This window comes from Pteropus alecto, unplaced genomic scaffold (assembly GCF_000325575.1).
Source record: "Pteropus alecto unplaced genomic scaffold, ASM32557v1 scaffold40, whole genome shotgun sequence".
Classification (NCBI taxonomy): Eukaryota; Metazoa; Chordata; class Mammalia; order Chiroptera; family Pteropodidae; genus Pteropus; species Pteropus alecto.
This window is the reverse complement of record NW_006431919.1, coordinates 6,656,939-6,676,945: the sequence shown is the minus strand read 5'-3', so window position 1 is coordinate 6,676,945 and position 20,007 is coordinate 6,656,939. Positions and strand designations below refer to the sequence as shown.

Here is a 20,007-nt window from a genome sequence, read left to right as displayed (position 1 = left end):
CCCTTCCTCCTGGAGAAAAATACTGTTGCCTGTTTTGTGTATGTGTTTGTATTTTTCCCAAACGTTTTATTCACAAACAACCATTATATGTGTGTGTGTGTGTATTCCTTCTATTATACAAAAACGGTTTATAGTGTACAAGTGTTTGGCATCTTCTTTTTTACTTCATAATCTTGGATATCTTTTCCTATCAGCACAGAAAAATCCACTTACTTTATTTTTAAGTGTTAAATACCATTATAAATATTATTATGAATGTATCATATTTGTTTAAACAGATTCCATTGGTGAATAGATCGTGACCAGTCTTCTGCTCTTACAGACTACACGCAATGAGCATTCTTACACGTACAGTTCTTTGTACTAATGGGAACACAGCTGGAGAGTAAATTCCTATAAGTAGCATTAGTGTTTTAAAGTCTATTTTTAATTAAAGTCTTGGTAGATTAGTTATTGCCAAATTCTCCTCCAAAGTGTTTTCCCAATTTATACTTCATTAATTTTGTTATGAAAATGCCTATTTTCCTTGTAAATAACATTTAATTAGATTTGTTTTCCACCCCGACAATGTTTAACTTTAACTAGAGCAATTTGTTTATATTTAAGTGAATGACTGATATGATTTTGGTTCAAAACTACAGTCTTATTTTGTGCTTTCTATTTGTTCTGCCTGCTTAATGTTTCTTTTTTCTCTTAATCTCTTTTGGATTGATAGTTTCTAAACTCGTTTTTTCTCTATTAGGTTGAAAATTATACACTGACTTTAATTCTTTTAATGTTTTTTCTGGAAGTGATAATATGCATCTTCCTCTTATCAAAATCTGTCAATACCATCACCCTTCTCTTAGACCATCCAAGACCTTAAAACACTTATTTCCATTTAGTCCTCTCTCTATATATGCTGTTATCATGAATTATAGTTATGTGTAAAATTATTAATTCAACATGATAATGTTTTCTGCATTCAACATTTTTTTTTTTAGTTTTACCACTTTCTTTGCTCTTTATTTCTTTCTGAATTTCTGACTTTCCATCTGTTTTTTTTTTTTTTCTCTGCCTAAAATATAGCCTTTAGCATTTTCTTAGCACAGGTCTATTTGTAGTCATCTCTGATAGGTTTTATGTATCTTAAAATGTCTTTATCTGGCTTTCATTCTAGTGAGAATATTTTCCCTGGATTTAGACTTCTAGGTTGGCAGTTTCTTTTAGCACATTGACAATAACTTAGTACTCTCTTCTAGTTTCTATTATTGTTGGAAGAAGCTTCTTTCAGTCTAACAGTTGCACATTTAGCTTACTTACTTACTTACTTACTTACTTACTTACTTACTTACTTACTTACTTACTTACTTACATCTACAGCACCTGGTCTTCCTAGGTGGTCTCTCATCCAAGTACTAACCAGGCCCAACCCTGCTTAGCTTCCGAGATCAGACAAGACCGGGCACGTTCAGGGTGGCATGGCCATAGACTAACAGTTGCACTTTTGAAGTTAATATTTTTATCTCATAATGTTCAAAGACTTTTTTTCTGTTTTTGGTTGTCTGCAGTTTCCTTATAATGTGTCTAGGTCTGGATTTCTTTTTATTTATCCTATTCAGGATGTGCTTAACTTCTTAAAAGTATACATTCGTGTATTTCATCAATTCTGGAAAATTCTCTGCTATTATTTCTTCAAAATTTTGCCTCAGCCCATTCTCTCCTTTCTGTACTTGAATTAAAGAAAACATCTCACCATATCCTCCCTATTTCTTAGTGTCTCTGCTGAATCTTCCATTGTTTGTCCCTCTGAGTAGCATTATAAACAGTTTCTTCTATCTTTTTAAAGTTCAAATTCTCTTTTAAAAGTGGAATATAATATGTTGTGTAACTCATTTGTTAGATTCCTAGTTTTAGTTTTTTAAACCGGTTCTCGAATTTGTATTAGGCTCTTTTTCATATTTGCTGTGTCAATTTTTATAGTTCCCAGCCAAAATTTTCAAGCTTAGCTTTTTTTCACTTCAAAATTTATATAGTTACATAAAGATATCATATATATTTACATATATATCTCTCTCATAAAATCTGTCATTTTAACTGCTTTAAGTGTATAATTTGTTGGTATTAATTACATTCACATTGTTGTACAACCATCATCATTATCTATTTCTACAACTTTTTCATCATCCCAAACAGAATCTCTGTAACCATTAAGCGATACTTCCCCATTCCTTGTCCCTCAGTCCCTGACAGCCACCATTCTACTTTCTGCTTCTATGAATTTGGCCTATTTTATATAAGCAGAGCCATACACTATTTGTCCTTTAAGCCAAGAATTATGGCTTATTTCACATAGTAGGTTTTCAAGGTTTATCCACATAGCATACAGCAGAACTTTATTTCTTTTTATGGGTGAATAACATTCCATTGTGTGTATATACCCGTTTAGTTTCTCTATTCATCTGTTGATGGACACTTGGATTGTTTCCACCTTAGGCTATGGTAAACAATGCCGCAATTTACTTTGGCATACAAGTATCTGTTCAAGTCTTTGCTTTCAGTTTTTTTGAGATAGATGCCTAAGAGCAGAATTGCTGGGTCCTGGTAACTCTGTGTTTAGCTTCTGAAGAAGCACCATGCTGTTTTATACGGTGGCTTCACCATTTTACATTCCCACAGCAATGTATGAGGGTTCCAACTTTTCTATATCCTCTCCAACACTTATTTTCTCTTTAAAAATATTACATCCATCCTAGTAGATGTTAAGTGGTATCTCCTGGTTTTGATTTGAATTTTGCAAATGATATTGATTATCTTTTCATATGCTTATTGGCCAAACGTATGTCTCCTTTTGGAAAATGTCTATTCGAGTTCTTTGCCCATTTTAAAATTGGGTTGTCTCTGTTGTTGAGTTGTAGGAATTCTTTATATATTCTGGATATTGATTTCTTATCAAATATAAGATTTGAAAATACTATCTCTTATTCTGTAGGTTGTCTTTCCACTTTCTTGATAATGTCCTTTTAAAACTACAAAAGTTTTCAATTTTGATACAGTCCAATTTGTCTGATTTTTTCTTTGTTTCTTGTTATCTTAGTATCAAATCTGAGAATCCATTGCCAAATCTAAGGCCATAAAAATATGCCCCTATGTTTTCTTCTAAGAGGGTTTTGGTTTAGTCTTATACTTAGGTCGTCGATTCATTTTGAGCTCATTTTTGTATATGATGTGATGTAGGGGTCCAATTTCATTCTTTTGCGTGAGCAGATTTATTTGTCCCAATACCATCTGTTCAAGAGACTACTTTTTTCTCATTGAATGGACTCAGAACGTTGTTTAGCTTGCTCGCTTCATTTATTTATTTATTTATTCATTCACTCATTCATTCATTCATTCATTCCTCTGTCTATCTATCTAATACTAAGCATGTTTGATAATTATACTTTCGAGGTTTTTTTGGCTTTGTTTCTCTTCGTCTCTTCTTACTTATAGTGCCTTTATTTTTAGCGTGCCTGGCTATCTTGATTGTTTGAAGGTTATTGCATATAAAATTATTTGTAGGGATAATTTGAGGTCTAGAATAATGTAATTTTCTTCAAAAAGAACTTCTGCCAAGCACCTCTACCATTCTAGAGTTATCATAATTCAAGTTCAAGGCTTGAAGTTCCATGAATTACTTAGATGACTTAGAGCCAGGTTACAAATCCAGGTGTTAATAGGGTTACTACTCAGTCACTCTTACCCTGAAGGTATAACTATTTTTGTCCCAGCTTATACTGGGCAGTAGTTTCTCAAAATCTCTAACTTCCTCCGACTTCATGAGGCATCCAAAACTATGGTTGCTAATCATTATCAAATTTATTAACAAAATTATTTTCTTCGTTGGTGAATGTAACAAGTTAAAATGACATTAATTTTAACAAGTTAAAATGACATTAATTTTACATTAATTTTGGATGGAAATAAATTAATGCATGCTATTAAGCAGCCATCAGAGTCTGCTTAATAGCATGCATTAATTTATTTCCATCCAAAAAGTCTACTTCCTTTTATGTTAGTACATTTAACCTGGAGAAGAGTATACCAAGGGAGATTTGACATCTGTCTACAAAGAGATAAAGAACTGCCATTGGGAAGAGGAAGTGGCCTTGTTCTATGTGATTCCAGAAGGCAAATTCAGGACTGGAAATGGAAATTCCGAAAATCAATTTCTATCTAATGAAAGGAATGCTTTACTAGAGTAACATAATAATCATCAGTGATGAATATTGTGGAAAGTAGAATTTTGGTCACCTAGCATTCATTGGTCCTGCTTTTCCATCTGGGCTGACTTTTCTGATAGCTCTCTTCTGGCCCTGCAGCTGACTCTTCCTCCACCCAGCAATGGCATGAAAACTGAGCCTCAGGAATCACAGCACACTGCATGACCGCCCCGCTCCCCCACACCCTTCCTTCCTACCCCACACCTGCTTCACGAATCAGGGATGCACACAAGGCCCGAGTTAAGCCAATTAGTAAAAAGACAATTCCAAGGCTTTCGTTTGAGTTATCCAGGATGCTGATCTTTTCCTGCTGGCCCTGAGGGAGAGAATGGGAGGCTGCAGCTGCCATCATGCACCACAAGGGGGTGTATTTGAGAGGAAGCAGAGCTCAGATTTGGGAATAAAAAACAAACTCTATTGATATTGGTTGACTCTTGATCATGTCAAGACTGAAGTTATGATCTTAGACTTCATGCTCCATGATATGAGGAAATAAATTCCCATTTTATTTAAACTAGTTCGAGTTGGGTTTTCTGCCATTTGAAATGGAAAGAGTTTTAACTACCATGGGTAGTAAACTCCCCATTCACAGTAGTCACACAGAAGAGATTGACCAGCCTTCAGAGCAGGTGTGAAGGGGAAGCCCAGATTATGTGAAAGGTTGGCTTTGAGGATTTCCAACTCTATATTCTTGGCTTCTCCAAAACTCTTCTTTAGTTTATTTTTTTCTGCCCAGCGGGCTTGGTAGCTCCAAAGGAACTCCAAGAACACTGGGTTGGCCATTCCTCAGGGCCAAGCCATATAGAAGTTAATGCATGTGCAGGCCTGGGATACATATTTAACGGAGAAATCCATAATGTTTAATCCTGGAATGAATGATTTATAGAAAGTGAGATTATTCACTTTGCACTAAATTAAGTTGTCTTGTTTAGACAAAACAAGGCTTCCTGACAGGATTTTCGTCATAGCCTTGGCTGAATAATGAGTTTCTTTGTCAGGATGAATTATTGATTAGACCTTTGTATCACCTGCCTCACAGATGGAAAAAAAGTTTAATTTTAAAGATGTTCCTATTTAGACATACACGTACAAAAGAGGTTTTGAGTACTGCAGTTTAATGCTCAATCATTTAATCATTCCATGAATATTTATGGAACTGGATCTGAGTTATATCACAGTGTTGAGTTATTTTTAGGCCCAAATAAGTAATAGTCCCCATCTGTGGATGTAAACGTTTTTTCTCCTTTTGTTGTTATAATTATATATGTTTTAGGTCCAGATGTTTAGTTTATTTAAAAAAATGAGAAAATTTCTTTTCAAATCAACTGAAATACCAAGTACTTAATAATGACTTACATTCAGATGATGTGTTTAATTTTGTAAAGTGTTTTTACCTCAATTTCCTCAATGTATACTAGTTAATTAGCATTTAGCACATATCAAGCACTATGCTAGGAACATTAGCTGGATTATGTTATTTGATTCTTACAAAACCCTACAAACTAGCTACTATTATCATGCCCATTTTATAGATGAAGAAACTGAAGGGTTGGGAGGGTAACTAACTTGCCTGGAGCTACACAGGGTCACACTGAACCAGGGTTTAAATCTCATTGTTCTAACCCTGAAGCCCAAGCTTTAAACCATAGCCTAAACAATTTCTACAAATCCTGTGGTTATTGAAAATTTAATATGGCCATCTGCATGGGAATTTAAAATTCTACCAATAATCTTTGTGAAGTCATGTATTATTCTATTTATCAGAGGAAGAAAGTAAAATACAGAGATAAAATGACACGACAAAGGGTCACATTGCTTTATATTGGGCTACAATTCCTTTGATTACCAAGGGAAATCAAAGTATTATCTCTAGATTAGATAGCACTTTCATTTGAGGCAAGGAATCTCTTTTGAGTTCCTTCATAATATTTTATACAGGTATACTGGAAATAAATTTTAAGCAATAAGTGCAAGTATAATAAAAATCCAAGTATTTTCTCTAAATCAGACTCTAAACTGACAACCTGGTGGGCTATAAGGAAAGTAACTTGCAGACCCCTTCCCAGGGGTCACGTTTGCCAAGTTTTAGAGACGTGGGTAAGTTGTTGCTAGAAAGTGGGGAAAGATTCCTTCATTTACAGTCCATCATGGCCTCCAAGAATTCTCCATTACCAAGCCCGAGGCAGGGAAGGTGAGGTCTCTTGAAGACATCTCAGAAGTGGAATCCCCGAAGACTCGAGTCTGGGCCCCCGTAACCCCTCAGGCAACTAACTGTTCTCCTCTTCAAGAACTAGCCACATCTCTTAAGCATGGGCAAAGGGCTCCATTACTTTGTGAATTACCTCCATCTTCTTCTCATTATTGGGGGGCATTTCCTCTTTTTATCTTTTGCTTCCACCTTTCTGCTTCAAAGGCATCCCACTCTCTCTGCTCTTCCTGCTGCCCCTCCGAGCTTGCCAGGGAAGACAACATCCTGGAAAACAAAGGTCAAGCCTCCTAGAAGTATGGGGGCAGAAAGGTCTCAGTACCTGGTCTGGGTGGTGAGATACACAAGAGAAAGAAAACATTAGCTAATATCTCAAGCCATCATCCTGCCACATAATGCTTGCTCTCACTTCCTTCTCACAGAAAACCAGCAAAACAGCCATGATTGAGTCCTGCTCTCGTCCATGCCCAGAATATGTCCTAATATCTAGTTCAGGTGCTGCTCTTTAAAGGGATGTAAACCTACTAATGAGATTTGAGATGATATCTTAGGAGGCACTGGGGCCGCTTAATTAGAAAACAATAGCTGGAAGGCCACCCTGAAGAACAGGAGGGGTGATGTGGGGCTTTATAAGAAAGAACCAGTCCCAGTAGCTAATGTGAATGGAAGGCAGATCTGTGATCCGTAAGCTGAGGGAACTTTCTAGAGAGCAGGTGGAATGGTAAGGACTGCCACTGGTTTTCTTTGTAATGGGGATATTCAGAGACTAAAAGTTAATGTTTCGGGGTATTGCAAAGGAGATATTTAAATATAGTCAGGGTGGGTACTTACTCTTGAAGGAGACTTTTTACCCTGGGATTCTATGTTAAGAGCTGGTTAGCTGTGCTTATAGCCATTGTGGGTTGTGGAAAACTAAGGTGGTTATTGCTACCTGACAAGTACCAAGGAAGCGAACTATTCATCTTCACTGACTCTGTATGGGCGTTGTCCTTTCTGGGAGGGACCCTGCTGTCTTGACTACAGCTTCGGCTGCCAGACATCTGTGTCTCTAGAGTTAACTGAGAGCACTCCCTGAAGCAGAGTCCAGGAAATGCGACCAGCTGGCCTCAAGGGAAATGCGAGGCTTTCCAGCAGAGTGATGGGCTGCTAAGCACAACCAAAAAAGCCACAGAGATCAACAAAAGAGGCTCTGACACCAGGGCCTTGTCTAATCCAGGGGTCAGTGAAGGGGAGAAATTGGAGGGCGTTTTCACCTGTGATCTGGAGACCTCACAGCGGATATTGTTCTCCTTGATAGAACTACAGACTGTCATTGCTCAGGAGGGGGCTTAGAAGATGGTCTACTTCTAAAGCGTTCATGTCACACGTGGAGAAAATGAGATGCAGAAAGGGCAGAGAACTTGCCTGACATCAAACCGAGTTAGTGATTAAATCCAGAGCCCTCACTGCAGCCTTCCTTCACCTTCCACCCCTGGTACAGGGTGAACTGGGGATGGCAAGCTTTTCTGTAGGTAGGCGTATCTTCCTAGAGCATCAGTGTTAGGCCAAGATTTGGGAAAATAATAAGTTTGAACATTTTTCAAGGCTGAAAAGGGAGGGACTCTTTTGTTTTGCTTCTTTGTATTCAGCACAAGTATTTCTCATTAGTGCTACTCAAAGTTCCTGGTACTCAAATTGTATGTGCATGAGAATTGCCTGGGGATCTTGTTAAAATGCAGATTCTGTGGGTCTGGGCAGGGGTTTGTAATTCTGACACACCCCCAGGTTCTGCTACAGCTTCTACGGGGCTCACTGGTGTACAGGGTGCTGCAGCCAGTGCCCAGGCTCAGCCTTCAGTGACCTCTAGGACTGGCTGCACCACCTTCTGCCTCTCAATGGTCTGCACCTGGTGGACTCACCTGGGTCAGAGCCTCACAGATCCCCCGTGAACTCATTATGAGGAGAGCAAGGTGGGTGGCCATTTCCAATCGAATTCTCTTTCTGCACAAAGAGAGTTGCCTGGGTCAGGGTTTTGCTGGAAATTCCGAAGACGCTCCAGGTAAGGGGATTTGGCCGCAGGCACCGCAGCTGGTGGTTCCTACCGCATTTAATTCTAAAATCTCCCAGACACCGCAACTTGTACAGTGTTTGTTAAATGTAACTAGGGAAAATTCTCAGATACTCTGGAAGCTTCCTCATTTCTCTATAAATCAAATTGAATACATCAGACCTTCACACTATTAATACTGCTTCTTGACCCCCTCTCCCTACCAAGAAAACCTATTTGGAGCTCACAGAGTTTGTTCTGAGGATTCCATTTTCACCGTGTCATTCATAATTCATTACTTAACCTCTGTGTATAATAGGAAGTATGATTTCGAACAGTCTCACTGGAATAAAATCACAGGGTTAATAATCCCTACTCTTTGTGAGTAATTGGAAAAATGGTATCCTGGTAACAAGACATTAGCAGAAAACTAGTTTTTTACCAATTTCCATAGGATAGAAAAAAATCAAGCAGTGACTAGAATAATTTCATTGTATGTTTCGTTTCCCCTCATTGAGGACTAGGGCAAACCTGTAGGCCCTGCGTTCAGAGATTGAACGCTTATAATTTAGAAGCAATGCTTGGTCAGAGCTATTTGATACAAATACCAGCATTGAGAGCCCCTTTTCTGGCTCAGAGAGTGGCGGTGCACTCTATTTTGCAATTTTCTTCTTCATTTAACGGCAAGTGTAGAGATTGTTCCATATCAGCATGCATAGATAAGCTTGGCGGATTTTTAAGGGTTGAATGATGCCTGACTGCATGGAGAATCCATAATTTGTTAGCCAGTCCCATATTGGTGGGCTTTTCAGGATGTTTCCGGTATCTTTAACTTGCAGTTTTAAGAAGCAGAGTGAGAGAAAGGGACAGAAGCTCATGGTTCCCAGGAGCTAGATGAAATAACTGAGTAAAAGCTAGTTAGCCCTGGACTTTGGAGTCTGCTCGAATCTTCTAGAAATCTTTACTGAGAGGAAGACATTGCTCCTAAAGAAGGGGGAGAACTAAGAAGGTCATTGTCAAGGCAAGGAATAAACAAGGAGTTCTCAGTCTGGCTGAGAGGGAGCGAGAGCACAAACATCCCATGGGGTCGAGAAGAGAAGAGCCCTTTGCTTCAGTGGCAGCGTTCATGAGGTAACAATACCTTCATGAGAGACCACAGGTTACTGATTTACCTAGCAACTGGCCAGGCACTGTCACGTAGCAACCCAGTACGAGGGGTAAAGAGTTTGCTAAGTGAGGGAGGCTGAGAATTAGGTAGAGCAATTTCCAGGACTGGCCGACCGAGCAGGGCTGCTCCTAAGGGCCATTCGCACTTTTCGGTTTGTTTTTTTGCAGTAGGTTGCATATGTTTGGTTGTGTGGATGAATTTGCTCTGTTTTAATACCTCATATATAAAGGGTCCTGGAATCTGGCAGAAACTCAGTGAACAGCCTGGCTCTGATTCTCTGTATTTCCAATAGCCCGTTACCCATTTTCCCCTCTGTTTAAAACAGTGTCCTGCTGTTTTAAACAACTCTGTTCCAAAGGCCATTTTTGGAAACCTGCACGTTCCAAACAGAGTATCCTATTGTTTGCTTCTCTTTCCAGAGCCGCATCGTATCCATCATCTCACATCCCTACAGCCTTGTCCATTGTAGGCCCTCATCACCTCCTATCTGTACTGTCACAGTAGCCTCCCGACTGGCTTCTCTGCCTATGGTGTTTCCTCTGTTGAATTCTCAAGGACCAGTGCTCCCAGGGAACTTGCTAAATCACAACTCCAATCAAGGCCTCACTTTCTTTACAACCTTTGATGGCTCACGTTGCCCAGGGGACGCCATCGCCATTCGTCAGCTTGACGTTTATGAGGTTTGGTGGGCAGTACGTCCACCCCCCACCCTCTCCCTTTTCAGGCGTAGCTCTTACAGTTTCCCACGAGTGCCGTGACTCTTCCAAAAAAATGGTCAGAGTAGAGCCCAGAATCCAGATCCTCATCATTCCTTTTCTAGTTTATTTCACTGCTTTTCTTCTGACAAGACAATTTCAAAAACAAGCTCCACATCTTTAATAAACCAGAATGTCTGGGTCCAGCATTTTCTGGGTTAATTGCATTTCCCATATCATTAAAATTTTCTTCTTCCCTCACTCCACCCTACATCACAAATACCTCTTGGATTTTGTTGTTAAAAATCTTTTCAAATGCTTATTTCTACTCTCTTAGCACTTGGTGACTAAAAAAATTTTATTAGAGCAACATTCTGAAATTCACTGTTCACTGAGGAAGACTCTAGGTTGAGAAAAGTTGGCCACCTTGAGAGTCTTTTTTGGATCGGTTACTCGAGGTGATGATATTTTTTTGCAATGTGGCTCCCTCTCTAAATACACAGGAGCCACCTTTAAGGTGCATAGGGGCTATAGGAAGCCCTGAATTCCTGTAGCCCGCACACATGTCTGTGGAAGAAAAAAGAAAAAAGAACTTTTTGAGCTAACGCTTTAAAACAAAAACAAACCTGCAATCCACCCAAAAAACACCCTTCCATGACCACTTTTTCTTATTTGTCACACTTTTGTGATTTTTATCAAAGCAAAGCAGAGCTTCATGTTAGTTAAAGCAGCAAAAACATTTATTACTGCATCAGGGAGTAGAGACCTCAGTGTAGAACTGGGCTCAATTCTAAATACAACAGGACAATTGGGAATTTGAGCTGAGGAGCAAGGTGGGGTCAGTGGATGGGAAATTACTAATGTAAACATCAGGGATGAAGGGTGATTTCTGAATAATTCAGGGTTCTTGCTGAAGTCAGGTCTGAGTGATCATATATCATTTGGGGGCTGATGCAGGGTAAGGAACGTGATCAAATATGCAAGTTGACCAGATAGCAGTTGTCCTCAGAAGATAGGGGGTTCTCCATAAACTGACTTAGCACGATTTTGGCTTCGGAAAACAAGGCCCAAGGATGAGGCCTAGCTGAAAAGGGCTGAGAAGAGCCTGACTAAAGGTTAGTTAAGGGACGAGTCTTTGTTAGATTGTTGCCTTTTTCATCTGCAACATTTCTGATGACTGTTTTTTCCAAATACCTTCTACTCTACCCTTGATATTTATTTAAACGATGGTCCTAGTTGTATGAGCAAATCATTTGGTGTCCTAAGGCACAAGGCTTGCTTTGCCTGGGCCTCTTAATATACTCAAGTTGGTCTCAAGAGAATACAAAAAAGAATTTTCTATATTCGTGGAGATTTTGGTTATTAGGGGGTTAGAGAACTTAAAATTCTCTTTTATTAGTCAAAGAACATTGAAGCTAAACTGAAGTTTATTCCCTTAAGTTTTGAAAAAACTCTGTCCATATTCTGGCAAGCATTTCCAAGTATCATCTACTCCTTTACTAGATGCAAGTTTGCAGCAAGACAACACTCTCCTCCCCGATAATTTGCTGAGTACCACCTCTTGAGGATGGAGGTGAGGCCTTGGGAGAAGAATGAAATAGTGGCATGGACTGAAGGGGACTCTGTTCAAGGAAACCAAATATATACCAACAGCGTAGGTACAAATACCTCGTCATGAGAGCTCTGCATCCTCGGAGGGGAAATAATTGAGTCGAAGATCAGTCTTATTGATTTTTGTCTGATGCATCATTTTGATTCACTTCCAAGTTATTTTTTTTTCCCCACTGCCAGGAAGTTTCACTTTGTCAATATGCTTCACAGGAAAGAATTGAAGGCGAGTTGGGGGTGTGGGGAAGGGAGTTATGCATTTCTCTACTGTATAACTTAAGCAAGTACCATGCCAGATTTATTACCCAATCATTTCTAGGCATTTCTCTTTGGGTTTTACATTTTCCCATTGGGATAACTGATATTTATATGCAAAGTAATTTAAAATAGTTAGGATTAGCTTTAAGGCATGCCAGATAATTGCATTCTTACGGTGTTTCTTCCTCCCTCTGTCTCTGTCATGAATAGTTGTTTTTTCACTTTCCATGCTAACAATAAATTTCTGTGTGCCTTTTACTTGTTTGCAACAAATATTTGTTGAAGAATGGATTTGAATAAACACTTTTGTAGCTCTCAGCTTTACAAAAAATGGGGAGATTAAGAGGACATCCTTGTGCTTAGCTGCCAGCATTTTTGTAGGAGTCAGGCTAGTTTCTCTGGTTCTCCCTGGAAGATTATTGTCAAAAATAGAAAATGGGCTTTTGGGACTCGTATCTCAAAAGTGACCCTCTTTTGGTGGAGAAAAAGGGCAAAATTTTTGTTTTGTTGTGAGTGGCTTATGTCATTTGAAGGAACATTTGAAAAAATTATGTCCCTGGACAGCAAAACCATAATCGAGTATTTTAGAGAAATTATACGGTAATTGACTCCTAATGAGTTCCTAATAATACTGCTAAAAATATGAAAGAGAAAACTCTGTGCCATTACCACATTTTTCTTGGGGGCGTGTGCATGCATGCATACACACACACACACACACACAATTGCTGCCAGGCTGTTTAAGATTCCCTTCCATTTAATTCTGATGTCAATGATGCAAAAAAAAATCTCTGGAAAACAATCAAAGAAGCTTCTGCCAAAAAAAAATTATTGGAAGTCAATTAAAAATTTTTCTGCCATCAGGTGCCATATGTTGCAGTGGCCATCTATAGGTTAACACACACACACACACACACATACACATATATATAATATGTATAAAAATCTGTTTATATTTTATATATTTATATATTTTCATTTTCCCTAATGGTAATTAGCTATAAATTGGCATCTCCATGACATTGCTTTAAATACATTTGGCTAAAAAGTGTCCAAACTTGGGATCTCAGCTTTGTTCTTTTCACATTTTGTTAAACTTTTGAATCAATCTATTTTCTTTGTCTTTGAAATTCTTATGCGGGACAAAGGATTCTCTGGATTATGAAAGAATGCTACTATTAAAATGTGACTCTGGACCTGTGGGTCTACCAAAACTCAGAAAAAGTGACTGAGTGTCACTTGATCATTGATCAGATGGGTTTGTCTGAAGCACATCTCGGAGGTCGCAAATGTATTAAGAGAGGCTCGTGCATTGCTCTGAAAACACCGTGAGAGCAGAGCCCTGGGCTCTGTCCTTTTTACCGTTGTACAGTATCGCATGGATCAGGTGTGCATGTGCGTGAGGAGTCTCAGGCAGACGATGTGCGGGCAGAGTTTTCCGTCCTGGTTGCTGGCGACTTCTTTGTAGCAGGACAGTGCAATGCAAATACCACTAACTAATTAATGGAGCCTCTTTCTTTTCCTATCTGTTTATCTTCTCCAGAAGTTAGTAATGGGATAGACTTTGGGGAGCTGTAACAGGTAGGGGATGAGGAGTTTTCAGTACAGTACTTATCACTGCTGGGAACTTAGATCTGCCCCCGTCTAAGTATTGCAGGCCACCTGAAGGGTCGCTTAATAGCAGAAACTCCAGAAGACAAACATTGACTGAACAGTGCTCCCAAAGTCCGAAATGCTAGGCTCTTATGGACAAAGTAACTTCTTGAGTTGCTGAATATCTTTGATGTCTGCCTTCTGGGTGTACTCCCACCAGCTCGTCTCTCCGTTCCTTGTGTATCAATGGATAGAAAATAGAATGCTGCTTTTGGATTCTGGTAGGCCACCCCTTGTCCACTAAAAAATACAAGGATGACGGACGCTGCTTTTGGATTCTGGTAGGCCACCCCTTGTCCAAGGATGTGCAAGGATGACTGATGGGCTTCTGGTAATGAAAACCCTCACGAATATGAAAAAAGTGCCAAGTACAGTGTAAGAGGGCATGAAATGCAATTCAAATGTATTTGGGAGGTAATGATTAGTATTGGGATCAATAATAACTTGGTTCTAAGTTTCATAACAGCATCAGCTGTGGGATTAGAACCCACAGCTATTAGAGATGGGTTCAGGTAATAGAAATATTACTAGGATTAACTGTCAAAATATGTGGCTTCAGATCCAACCCATAGCCCTGTCTTCCTTGTGTGATCTTGGGGAATCATGTCACGTCTCTGGGCCTCAGTTAACCCATTAGTAAAATGAGAGTTTGATTGGAAGTAGTACTGTGACCCCCCCTTAACAGAAATGCATAAAGGTGTTTTTAAACTGTTTGTCACAATGATGGGGGACCGCACTATTGACATTCAGCTGTTAATGGCTTCTTATGCTGGGGACATTGAAGCACAAAGAAAAACCATCTCATTTAAAATGCTAATAGTGCCCCAGCTGAAAAACTCTGACGATTTTGACCTGAATGGATAGTCTATGAATAATAGAGCTCATAAGAAATGGGGCTAAGGGTGGGAAACAAACAAAAAAACAATTGCCAGAGAGGTTCTTGATCTGTTTTTATTTTATTATTATTATTTTTTAAATAAGGTGCTTTTATAGGAAACAAGAAAATAACATTTTCAGCCAGCTTTAGAATTCCTCATAGGTGATGCTTGCTTCTAAGATGTTTGTAAATCTGCTCTCTTGTTTCCTTGTTATGTTTCTTCAAGAAGCACTTGAACTATGTCATGAGGCACGTTGGCAAGTGTCCTCATTCCTCTTAGCCTGCCGCTGCCTGGTGTGTGGGGGCTGCCTGAGTCAGGGCGGAGTGAGAAGCCTAGTGTAAATAGTGCACTCCTGTTTCTGCGCGTGGCTCAGAGATTACATTTTTTAGAACTAAATCAAATAATGCTCTGTGAAAACAGTCACCTTGGCCCCAAAGCGATAGGCTAACATGCTCGTTTTCCTGGAGGAATTGGGCAGATCGAAGCTCAGGAATCAGGTTGTTCAGAAAGAATGCAGAAGGTTGTTTAGAAAGACCAATTTTTTCCTTTTATAGGTGAGGAACTTGAGAATATGAAGAGAAGGACTTACCTCGATCACACAGAAAGCTAGTGGCCGAGCCAAACCCACAGGCAGTCGGAAGTCGAGGACCTTGGTTTTGTGCCAGACCTTCCCCGGGTTTCTTCTCACCAAAGTCTGAAGGTAGGTAAAACCTTAATAGGCAAGATCAGAATATAAAGGACCTCTGTGTCCACCAACCAGCCAGATCTACTGTACCAGCAGTGTGAATCTCCCGGGCACGAGGCGGAGAGTTGTAGAGATACCATATGGCTCTGACTTGGTCTTCTTTCGGCAGGCATAGTTGTCCAGTTGATAAAGTCTATTATATTAGTCAGGATTCCTGTTGCAAATGGCAGAAACTCAATCAGCTTAAGTAGTAAGGATTTATTGTCTTCTGTAATTAGTAAAGATGAGAGGTGTTGTGAGGTGCAGAGCCCAGGGAAGACCATCGAGACTCCTGGCTCTCAGTTTGGCTCTCATTTTGCCTCTCTCTCCATTGCCTCTCTCCTTCTTGGAGGTGGGCTGTGTGCCTCTGAATGAGCATATTTGGTGGGGTGTTGGCAATCTCAGACTCAGAGCCTCTAGTACCATTGCAGCAAAGACAAGAGATGATCATTCTTACAGGTTCCCACAGGTGCACGTGAGGGAAAATTTCTGTCGTGTTCTAACTCTGAACTAACTGCAGTGGCCTTGGAACTAGGCTTCTCTCATTGGGTGAGAGGCTTGATTGGCACCTCAGAGCTTAGGGAACAAGCTGGCAAAGGCTGTGTTTAGAACCATGGGAGAAAATACTTTGGTCATCTCGAGCCATAGAGTATAATCAAGGCCAAAGTATTTAACACAGAAGAGACTTATGGCTAGAGTTCAGAAATACAGAATGAGGTGTGAGTAAGTGAGGGAAAACTTTATGGAGGAGGAGGGCTTGAACCCAACTTGAAGTGTACAGTGTTGCAATAAATCTTTACTTATAAAACAGACGGTGCACCGGATTTGGCTCACAGGTTGCCATCAGCCCATTCCCGTTCTCACTCTTCTCCCTGCTTCTACTCTGACTAACCTCCAAGCCAGTTCTTCCCGCAGCAGCCAGAGTGATCTTTTTCAAGATAAATTCAGATGTCACGCCCTTGCAACTTCTGTAGTGGCTACTCTATTTGTTTTGGACAAAAGGCCAATTCTTTGCAACGTGTCCAAAGCCGTGCAAGGGCTTTGGCCCCTGACTATCTCTTCAACTTCATCTCAGCTCCTTTCCCTCCTCAGTGATGTGTACCAGCCAACATGGACATCTTCTGCCCTTGGGACCTGCACACCGCTGTCCTGCTTCAGGGCCTGCGCGTAGCCAGGGTCGCTCTTTCCTTGTTTCTTTTTCCTTTAGTTCCGCTAAACAGAACTTCCTCGTAGAGGCCAGTTCACCCTGTCTGATTTGAGAAAAGCTCCCTCGCCATTGTTTTCTATCTCAATGCTGTTTGCTTTTTTTCAGAGCTCTACCACATTATTCATTCGTGTTTTCTTCTCGTCCGTTCCTCCCCGCTAGATTGGAAGCTCACGGAAGGTAGGGGACGTATTTGTTCCATTCACTCTTACATCCTGAAGGCCTAGACAAGTACCAGGCACACAGTGGAGCTCTGTAAATGTTCTCGAATCATGCACAATCAGAAGACTGGAGATTAAGGGTTTTATTTCTTACCTTAATCTTGCCTGACTTCAAATTCAAAATATGAGCTGTTTACATCACAAAAATCAGGCTGTTCAGGGCTTCTAATTCTCATGCCAGCTGGTCTCTCTAAGCAATTTGGGTTTATTTTCAAAAGTGTGATATATTTTGAATGCGCAGAGAAGGACAGAGCTATGTACCTATCACTCAGGTGCTAATATTTCCATGTTTATTTCAGATTCTTTCTACATTTTAAACATTTTAAATTAATTAAATTTTTAAAAAGCATTTATAAATTGAAAAAATTTTAAAAAGCAATTTTTTTCTTGGACTTTATTTCTCAGAAAATTCTAGGTGAGAAAAAGGACCATATCTTTTTTAGCTCATGTTTCCCGGACCAGTGCATATTCTCTTCATTCATAGCATAATAATTTATTAGTTATCTTCTGCCTGCTTCTTTCAAAAGAATATGAAGCCAGGTCATAACAATGCACAGTTATTTCATTTTGGATAGTTTTCAGTTTTATTGTCAGGGAAAGCTGATCATCAGAAACCTAAGCTAAGGAAATAGACTAAAATCGAGCATAGGATTTAACTGAGTCTTCTTACAGTCAGGGGGGAAAGCACAGGGCCCTTTCATGGCCTCATAAAAACAAACAGCGATTCTTCAGAAGGCAAACCATTTTTTTTCTTTAACACAAAAGCATCTCTCATGCTTGTTCAGCATTTTCTCCATCATCTCCACTTTCCTCATTATTTCACTAATTTTCCCTTTTTTTGGAAGCTGACCTTCATAGTGATTGTCTAGATAAAGCTCTCAGATGGGCCCCTGTTCCTTCATTAGCTCTGGGAGCAAGAAAGAAAAAGAGCGATGTCCTCAGGGTCCCTGTGCAGTCCCCAGTGGAACTATACAAGGGCAAGGGGACTTTCCATTAAATCTTTTAAAACTCACAAAGCCTGCCTGAGCCACGAGAGGTCAATTTTTAATATTCTCCTCATTTTAACAGATGGCAGAGTACACCACAGAGCAGCTGTGACCCTCACTCATTATTCAGAAGCTGCCATCAGAGTTTTTGATAAGCTCCAAGACATGTCAGTCTTAAGTTTGCTGCCTATGAGGTGCCTTAGATAAACACTCTTTAGGGAGAAAATCCTTTTATCGCAGAAATTCTAAGAAGGAATCCATAGAACCTAGTCACAAAGAGCTGAATTTGAATCCCACTGCTGCCAATTACTGGCTGTGCGACCCTGGGCAAGTTACTTAACCTCTCTGTGCTTCAGTTTCCTTGCCTGTATGATGGGAATATTGATAGCATCACCTCATTTGGTTGCCATGAGAACTATGTAGAACACAAGTGAAATGCTCAGCACAGTGCCTGGCATATTGTAAGTCCTTGATGAATGTTATCTGTACCTTGACACCCATGGAGGGAAGGCTGCTCTCTTTGGAGCCTTGCTGTCTGTTTCTCCTCACTGCTCACTAGTTATACCCCTGAGACACTTTCATAGATCTCCTGGGACTTTGTAGAGCACAGTGTGAACACACTGGACTTGCTAGATTTCCCCTGGGGTTTTTGGATTCTTTGGTCTGCTCCGGACTAACGAGCTTTTCCTTCTACAAAAAATTTGAAGATGAAATTAATGAAGCGGCTGCCCCATGGTTAGCAGGAGCTACTGGCAGTGGCTCCAGAACAGAGCCAAGCGTTTCTAAGGGTGCTGAGCGTACCCTTTCCCTCCAGGGAAGAACAGGAAAGGCGGCCTACAATTCTGGCTTGCCCACTGTCATTCAGCATGCAAAGAGACAGCTCCAAGTGCTTCTTCCACTGTTCTTCCTCTGAGTTTCCGAGATTGGCTAGAAGGTGGGCACCCTCATCTGGCTCCATTCAGCTTGCTGACCTGGTGCCAGCAGAGAACCTCATTTCCTGGAAGACGGTCAGGTTACCTGTTTGCAAACTCATTGTCATGACATCAGCTGCCAGATATTTTTCACTGGTGTCCTTGGAGGCTATTTAAAAAACTCATCCACGACCTCCCTTCCTTTTTTTTCTTCCTCACTCTTCATGCAAGTCCAGTACTCTTTGCTGCATATCCCCTGGCAAGTTGACAGCCCCATCTAACTTCTTGCTTCTCTGTCCTGGTTTACTGTCTGTTTTTGACAATCTGGCTTCAATCACAGGCAGCCTCGGAGGGGCCGATTTATCACGCCCGCACCACCGGTCTGTGATCCTCCGAAGCTCTGGGCTGTTTAGTTTCCAGCTGATCTCTCCCAGGTTCATCTTTTTCTCTATCAAGTTTTTCCTGTCACTCTGATGCTCCTCCCCAACTGTCTGACCTTAAGTCACCTTGGGTTGTTGACATCCCTGATGTACCCACCCTAAGGAAGCCAAGGTGTCTCAGTATTTGTGAAAGCTGATTTGCATGAACAAACACAATAGGGATGCTGGACTGTGAAATAATAAGAAATATATATTGGTCTCTGCCCTAGGGTCCTGGGATGGGGCTTCCCAAATCCTTGTAAATAAGGGCTCTAGGAGAATCTTTTGTTCTGACATTTAGTCTAACACTTTAGCCCATTTTCTGAGGCAGAGCTCTTAAAACTCTTAGAATTTCCGGGGTGATAGCAGTGTCTTTTGTTCTAATGAAATGACTCTTGGTGGGATCCTGGATGGGGGCTGGTCACCAGACAGACGAAGCCATGATTAGAAGCTTGGAACTTTCAGCCTCATTCCCCATTCTCCAGAGAGTGGAGTGGCTAGAAATGGAGTTAATAATTGATGGTGCCTACGTGATGAAGCATCTATAAAATCCCAATAGTATGGGGCTTGGGGAGCTTCTGGGTCAGTGAGCCATCTACATTCCAGAAGGGTGGTGTACCCCAACTCCATGGGGACACTTGGAACCCTTCTGGAGCTTGCCCTATGTATCTCTTCATGTGGTCGTTCATCTGTATTTTTTATCTTATCTTAATTTAGGTTTGCCTGATGGATTCTTGTGATTACATTTGAGTTACTCATTCTTGGCCAGAACATTGCACAGATGAAATGTCCTTCTGAGGCTTTCATAT

At 40.4% G+C, this 20,007-nt stretch overlaps 1 long non-coding RNA gene and 1 pseudogene across 1 annotated transcript in view; one reads left to right on the top strand and one right to left on the bottom strand.

Annotated features, from left to right (window-relative positions):
- Positions 1 to 1,353: 1,353 nt before the first annotated feature.
- On the bottom strand, positions 1,354 to 1,472 carry LOC112475351 (annotated as a pseudogene).
- Positions 1,473 to 15,298: 13,826 nt separating this feature from the next.
- LOC107195284 overlaps positions 15,299 to 20,007 on the top strand; it is a 108,935-nt gene continuing 104,226 nt past the window's right edge. The window contains exon 1 of the long non-coding RNA XR_001516384.2: positions 15,299 to 15,433. This is a non-coding gene — a long non-coding RNA (uncharacterized LOC107195284). The remainder of the gene's footprint in view (positions 15,434 to 20,007) is intronic.